The 7,193-nt window shown below is 33.8% G+C and overlaps 1 pseudogene; it reads right to left on the reverse strand.

Moving 5' to 3' along the window:
* Positions 1 to 228: 228 nt before the first annotated feature.
* LOC141489935 (large ribosomal subunit protein eL21-like) lies at positions 229 to 723 on the reverse strand (annotated as a pseudogene).
* Between the last annotated feature and the right edge of the window lie 6,470 nt (positions 724 to 7,193).

Below are 7,193 nucleotides of genomic sequence, written 5' to 3' on the forward strand. Positions count from 1 at the left end.
TTTTGTTCAAGTTTTATTCAAAATCACATAAAAATTTTTTCTATGTCCCAGAGGGTTTAATACTTCTCATATTCCTCCTCTTTGTCCTGGTTGATCTGGACATATAGTAATTCCTAACTTTACTTGCTATTGGCCACTCCTGAAGACTGTCCTCATTTAGATAATTCTTTTTTAGGTATTTCAAATACTTTTTTTTTTCAAAATTCAAGAAATCTTTTATTGGTTATTTTTTTAAGTCATTGATGCCATGAATTCATAGGGGATTGGTTCCAACAGCTCAGGTTCCTTGCCATTGGTTCTCACAAAGTGTGCTTCTCTGGGTGGAGCAGGCTGACATTTTAGTTGAACCCAAGTGCCTTTTTCTTTGGCTTCTTTCTTCTTCTGATCATTTTCCTTTACTCGCTTCAGGAAGCTGTCTCTGCTCTTATAATGCTTAATATGCTCAATACGCACATTAATTCTCTTGGCTAGAATCTTGCCCTTAACCTGTTTGTTTACAACAATGCCTACAGCATGCTGTGTAACATTATAGACTCGTCCAGTCTTGCCATGGTAACATTTGTGGGGCATTCCTTGCTGAACTGTGCCCATACCCTTGATATCTACAATATCACCTTTCTTGTATATGTGCATATATGTAGTCAGAGGGACGACACCATGTTTTCGAAAGGGCCTAGAAAACATGTATCAAGTCCCTCCCCTTTTTCCTTTTGTATTTGTCATTTTGGCAACTCACTGGAATATGGCGGAGCTGGCGGAAAAAGCCAAAATACTTTTTTAGATAAGAGCCCCTCTCATGTCATTGTTATCTTACTCTTGTTTCTTTTAATGATTATGACTCTGCTATAGAGGTTGCCAACCTTTCCATTTACTTTGATAGAGGCATTCACAATCTAATAAAGGAGATAACATGGGAAAAAACTACACACAAAAAAGTCACAGAAAGGATAAATAGAAAAATAATCAATAGAAGGAATGTACCAGAATTAAGAAAGCTTGGGAAAGATGAGAGTAAAGGTTGGGAAAGATGAGATTTAAACTGGCAAGGGAGGAACAGATGAGGAAGGAAAGCAGTTAAGGCATGGGGCACATTTAGGCATGCCTAGCAAGACAAGATGCAATATTTGTGTACGAAACAGCAAGGAGGATAGAATATTAGAATATTAGAAATCTTATTTGGCATGAGAGATAAGAGCAATTTTCCCCAGTTTTTGCTTTGTACTCATCCTACTCCTGGTCATGTCAATTTTTAAGGTAAATTTTATTAATATCTGGTGTTTCTAAAACCTTCTGTTTGCTATTGCATTCCTTCTCAGTTTCCTTCCAGAGAACCATCATTTATAATATTTTTTAAAGATAAAGACAAAATCTCCTAATACAATGAATATATCTAAAAATTCTGACATTATAAGCTCTATTATATACCCATGGTCCCCTACCCTTGTAAAAGAGAGGTGTGACCTTTCACATATCTTATTTGGGGGCCAAGTTTGGCTATTATAATTTTGCAGCATTCTTACTTTTTAATTGTTGTTTTCATTCTTCTCTTGTTGAAGTCATGGTATATATTAATTTCCTTGTTTTACTTAAGTCACTTTGTATCAGCTTAGTCCTGCAAGTCTTAAGATCCTAGAGTGAAATAGGCAAGGAATAAGAGAAACCTTCAAAGATAAAAATGAGTAAAAGTATTTGAAGACAAATAAGTGGGATGGGGGAAAAAGACAGGTAAGATGATAATACAGGTGGCTGGAATGAAGCAGGGGTATGATGTAAGAAGAAGATGGAAAGATGATTGTTTCAGACTGAAAGATAAGTGTTCACAGAAATAAATGTATTTTAATGTTTAAAAGACACTTCAATATTCGAAGAAGTCATTTTCCACTCAAAGTTACCTGCAGGGACTTCACACATAGGAAACTCCATGCTAGGTATGGGGTAATGAAACACAGTGGCTTTTGCCTTGGCCTTTGCCATCTTTACTATGGGTAGTGTCAGCTTAGGTAATTTCTATTAAATGATTTCATTACTGTCATCTCCACCCATGGTTCATTTCAGGACCAAGAGCAGCATGGGAAGTAGAAAACGTTTCTTGAATATTTTTGTTGAACCCACTTCTCCATAGTAAAAAAATCACCAGTGTAACTTTTTACGTATGACTAGTTATTTTCCAAAAAAGTCATTATTTCTTTCATCTGCCTCAGGTTCTCTGATTCCCAAAGAATAACTTCTGAACATTCTTGGAGTGTTTGTGCGTTTGTCTACATTTTCTCTTAATTCCCCAGGGTTGTTAAAATATTTTTGAACGTAGGTTAGAATAATTAGCTCAATAGCTTTTTAAACTATTAGCTGAAACTAGGGGAAAGCTGGAAAAAAATTTGAATTTTATTCCATTTCCCTTTAAAACTATGAGTTAGCAGTGAGACTGAGCTTTTTTTTTCATGTAAGCAACTCATGTTTTCCCTGCAGTGAAGAAAATGAGTTATGCCCACAACTGTTCAAAGTTACCTCATTGCATCAGAATTGAGTGGGGGGAAGGAATCATTCTTCTCTGAATAATCAGAAAGGTCCACTTTTTGCAGATAACAGTTAAGGATGAAAATTGTAACTGTGAATTAGTTGAGTTGGAAAGGGAAATAATGAAATACTAATAGTACTCTTAAGAGATGAGATAGTATCAATACAGTTACCATTTAAAACCAGGTCAAAAATATTGCTGCTTGTGGAATCCTGTCTCTGCCAGATAGTATCAATAAGTTATTTCTCTAATCAGCTACATATGAAACAACTGATTTTTCATGAATCTCCCCATTAAAATTCTTTTATTATGGTTTCTTTATCTCTCCCCATGCTCTTTATTCCTTCCTGAAGAAGAAATGTTATATCCCTCTAAAAATCATTTGTAATTCCACTTCAGATTTCATGATGCTCACAGATTTATAGTGTGACTGTTGACTCAGCTACACCTGAATGAAACATCCACCTCCTTGCCTAATTAAAAAGAGTTGAATGGCATCAAATCAAATTGGAGAAAATGACTTAGTTTATGGCACAGGGGAGTAAAAGTTATCCACGCGAAGTAAGTAAACCATACCACAGGGTTCCTAGTTGTCAGGAACAGAGTATTTTTCAAACCTGCTAGTTTCATTTGAGTGTGTCACTGAAATGTGATATTCTTTGTAAAACCATGAGGCTAAATATAAAGAAACTTAAAAAAATCCTTGGGGAAGACCTTTCACTAGTGTTTCTTTTCATATCATCTAGCTAGTGGTTTTTAATAGTCCCAAATTAATGTCTCCCTCTTTTAATTTTTTTCTCCTTTGACTTTAAAATTTAGAGAGGCTAAGATCTGGGAAGGTCCCTAGAGAATCAAGACCACTCCTTCCATTTACTATCAGGAAAATTACTTTGTAGCCCTAAAAGACTATTCTGAACCACAGACTACCTGCACCTATCTATGAAGGGGATACATGAAAGTCACGTATATGGACTGAAATTTTAGTGTACAATTTTAAAAACTGAGATAGATGGGTGTAACTGAAAGCCATAGACATGGTAAAATCAGAAAAGAAAGAACATTGAATTCTGTCTTAGTGGCAAGATATTTAAAATTGTCTCTAAGAAATCTTTAAATGTTATGGAGTCTTTTGGAAATGTGGTGAAGTTTATGGATCTCTTCTTAGAATAATGGTAAAAAGCAAAAAGTACAAAGGATTAAAAGTAATCACATTTATTCCAAAATTATCAGCAAAATTCATACAAATATTAGGGGGTGGCTAGGTAGTGCAGTGGATAGAGCACTGGCCCCGTAGTCGGGAGTACTTGAGTTCAAATATGGCCTCAGACACTTCCTCATTACCTAGCTGTGTGACCTTGGGCAAGCCACTTAACCCCATTTCCTTGAAAAAAACCTAAAAAACAAATTCATACACATATTTATATTTGTATGCATGTATATGGTTAAAAAGCAAGTTCATGGACCCCTGTTATGAATCTTTATTCTATGAGGAAATGATAGAAACAGTGATAAATTATAGTGGACCATGAGTTCTTGGCTTTGGAGTAAGATTATGCCTAGTATTTACTGTAAAACCTTCATGGTGGGTCTATGATTCATATAGCCTAGTTTTTTTAGTTTCTGATACAGGGCCTTAGAGAACTATTGTCATATAAGGATATTAACTTCAAAGGCTAGAAATTGACTTTTTGCCAAATCTAAATTTCTTTTGTATAGAACATTATATTTATGCTTTCCAGGAATTTGTTGAAAGGTATTTTAATCTAAACTTATTTTATCCCTACATCAGCTTTTGGTATAACAATTCCATAAATTTACTTCTTATAGTAACCAGAATTTAAAAATTTGTTTCTTTCAAGTTTTATTGATTCTTCCTTAATTTTAGAATCCTAAAGCTTAATGACCTAGTCTGTATGGACTTTTTCTGTATCCTTCATAATTTTATGGATTCCAATCAAATCAATCTGAATCCTCATCATGTTCAAAATAAAAAAAATCTTTTCATCCTTATTCTTGTTTTTAATTTAAGGAACCCCTATTTCCTTTTTAAAAAAAATTTAACCTCCCTCCTCATGACTTATACCTTTCTTATGGGTTGATAGCACTGCCCTTGGAGTCTGGAGGGTAGGAGTTTGAATACAGCCTCCAACAAGTTTGCACTTAATAGTTGTGTGACCTCAGGCAAGTCATTTAACCCTGACAGCCTCAAATTCAGGGTCATCTCCTATTGTCCTGATTAATGTTTGACCATTGCTCTGTAGAAGAAAGTGAGACTGGTGACTTTACACTGCACTCCTTCACTTATATTCAATTCATGTACTTGTCATGGCATCACCTTCCATGATATCATGGTCTTCTTCAAAAATGAAGGACAATCATCAATAGAGGATCTATTCTTTTTATGGCTGTATTCTAGATACTGAGAATATCATTTTTTGTGTATGGTAGATACTTAAGAAATATTAATTGACCAACTGATTTCTTTTGTATTTACATCACAATAATTTCTCTTCTCTTCAGATTATGACAAAGGAAAACAATTAAGCAAAAAACATAAGACACAGAGCCCATGGCTTAGAATTTTTAAGATTTTCTCTCCTAATAGTTACCCACCTCTGTCAGAGATTTGTTGAATCATCTATTCTGTGTCATCTTCACTGGTTTTTCATTTAGTCATTGTTAAACTTTCTTTTTTTCATTCATATTGTTATAGTCATTTTGTTTATTGTTTTCTTGCCTCTGACATTTATCCCCTCACTTTTAGACTATTGAAATAGATTTCTGGTTGGACTTCCAGCTTCTATTCTCTCTATTTACTCCATTCCCTACTCATCTGCCAAAGTTATTTTTCTAAAGTGAATTTCTGATCACATCACTCTCCACTCATTAAAGTTTTGGGGTTTTTTCTTGAATCTAGGACAAAATATAAAAGTATCATGGCTTTCAAAACCCTTTATAGCCTAGTCCCTTTCTACCATTCTTGTCTTATGATATTTTTTCCAGTAAGTGGCAAGTGAATTTTTAATGATTGATTATTTTTCTTCAAATGATGAGCCAGAAAAAGTGGATGCATGACTGTTACAAAAATGAATGTCCCCTTTGTTAAACAATAAATCCAACCTAATCCAACCAAGCTGCTGATCTATTAGATCCCATTAAGTAAGAATGCATGCAATGTCCTATTATGGACATTGAGAATATAAAAGATTTTAGAAATGGTTCTTGACTTCATAGAGCTTACAAACTAGTGATAGAAACAATATTTGAAATGCATGAAATAGATGAGTGAATTCAAGACAACAGGAAATGTAGTTCTTAGTTATGTCACACAGACTCAGATTTGGTATTTGCCCCAAGAGTTTAAAGAAAGGAGAAATCAGTGAAGGGAACATAATCCTCAGGTATCTTTTATATAATGAATTATGTTTATGTAATTGCTACCCACTAAAATATATATTCTCTTGAGGGTAGGGACTGGTTTTTTTATTATATTTTGTATCACTGTCATTTAAATAATATCTGGCTTATGGTAAGTACTTAATAAAACTGATAAGGCAGGAAATTTGCATGGCAAAAGTAAGAATTGCACTTCACCTAGAAAAAGAACTAGAATTTTAGAGAAGCTGGAGAGAGAATGGATCCAACATTCCAGGATAGGGAAAAACATTATAGGGAATGTTTGTTCAAAAAGTTGATTGTGAGGGTTACATTGAAAGGAACAGTAGGAAATAAGACAACTTACTATAAGAAGGAAAGGTACACATTATGGTTAAAACATTATGGTTATTTTTCTTTTTATTTTAGGTTTTTTTTTTTTTTTTTTTGCAAGGCAATGGGGTTAAGTGGCTTGCCCAAGGCCACATAGCTAGGTAATTATTAAGTGTCTGAGGCTGGATTTGTACTCAGGTACTCTTGACTCCAGGGCTGGTGCTCTACGCACTGTACCACCTAGCCGCTCCTATTTTTCAAATATAGAGAAGTTTAAATTTGAGGTAGGCAATAGAGAATAACAGAAAGGTTTATTTTAAATCTAGAATAACAAAATAAAAGTCGATTTTAAGAAAAATAGCTAGGGGCAGTTAGGTGATGCAGGGGACCTCAGACATTTAATAATTGCCTAGTTGTGTGACCTTGGGCAAAATCAAAAAAACAAAAAGAAAAGAAAAGAAAAATAGTTATTAGTAAGTACTGTGTTAAGGTCCCTTTTCATGCCTAGTTGTGGTATGGAGATGAGCCTGAACTGTACAAAGCTTTACCAAAATACTATGAGTTCTGGTATCTTCTCTCATGATAGAAAACATTTGATTACAGTTCTTAGAACAAAATATGTCTGTTTTTTTGAGGACAAAAATAATTCAGGAATGTATGGTGAGACATCTTTCAGTCTCTATAGCTTATAAAGGAAATAGAAAATGATACAAAGACACAAAGATGGAAAAAATCAGAAACAGTTGGAATGGATGAAATACATATATATATATATATATATATATATATATATATATATATATATATATATATATATATATATATATGAAATTGTGATGCAGTTTTGTTAATATGGAAGGATTTATTTTTTAATGCATCTTGAAAAAAAAGCTACAAAAAGCAATGGATCAGGGAAATCAGATTAATATTGTTATCCAAAAGGAGATTCCAGTTTTAAACTAAAATGCAT

The sequence above is a fragment of the Macrotis lagotis genome, chromosome 5 (genome assembly GCF_037893015.1).
Source record: "Macrotis lagotis isolate mMagLag1 chromosome 5, bilby.v1.9.chrom.fasta, whole genome shotgun sequence".
In the NCBI taxonomy this organism is placed as follows: domain Eukaryota; kingdom Metazoa; phylum Chordata; class Mammalia; order Peramelemorphia; family Peramelidae; genus Macrotis; species Macrotis lagotis.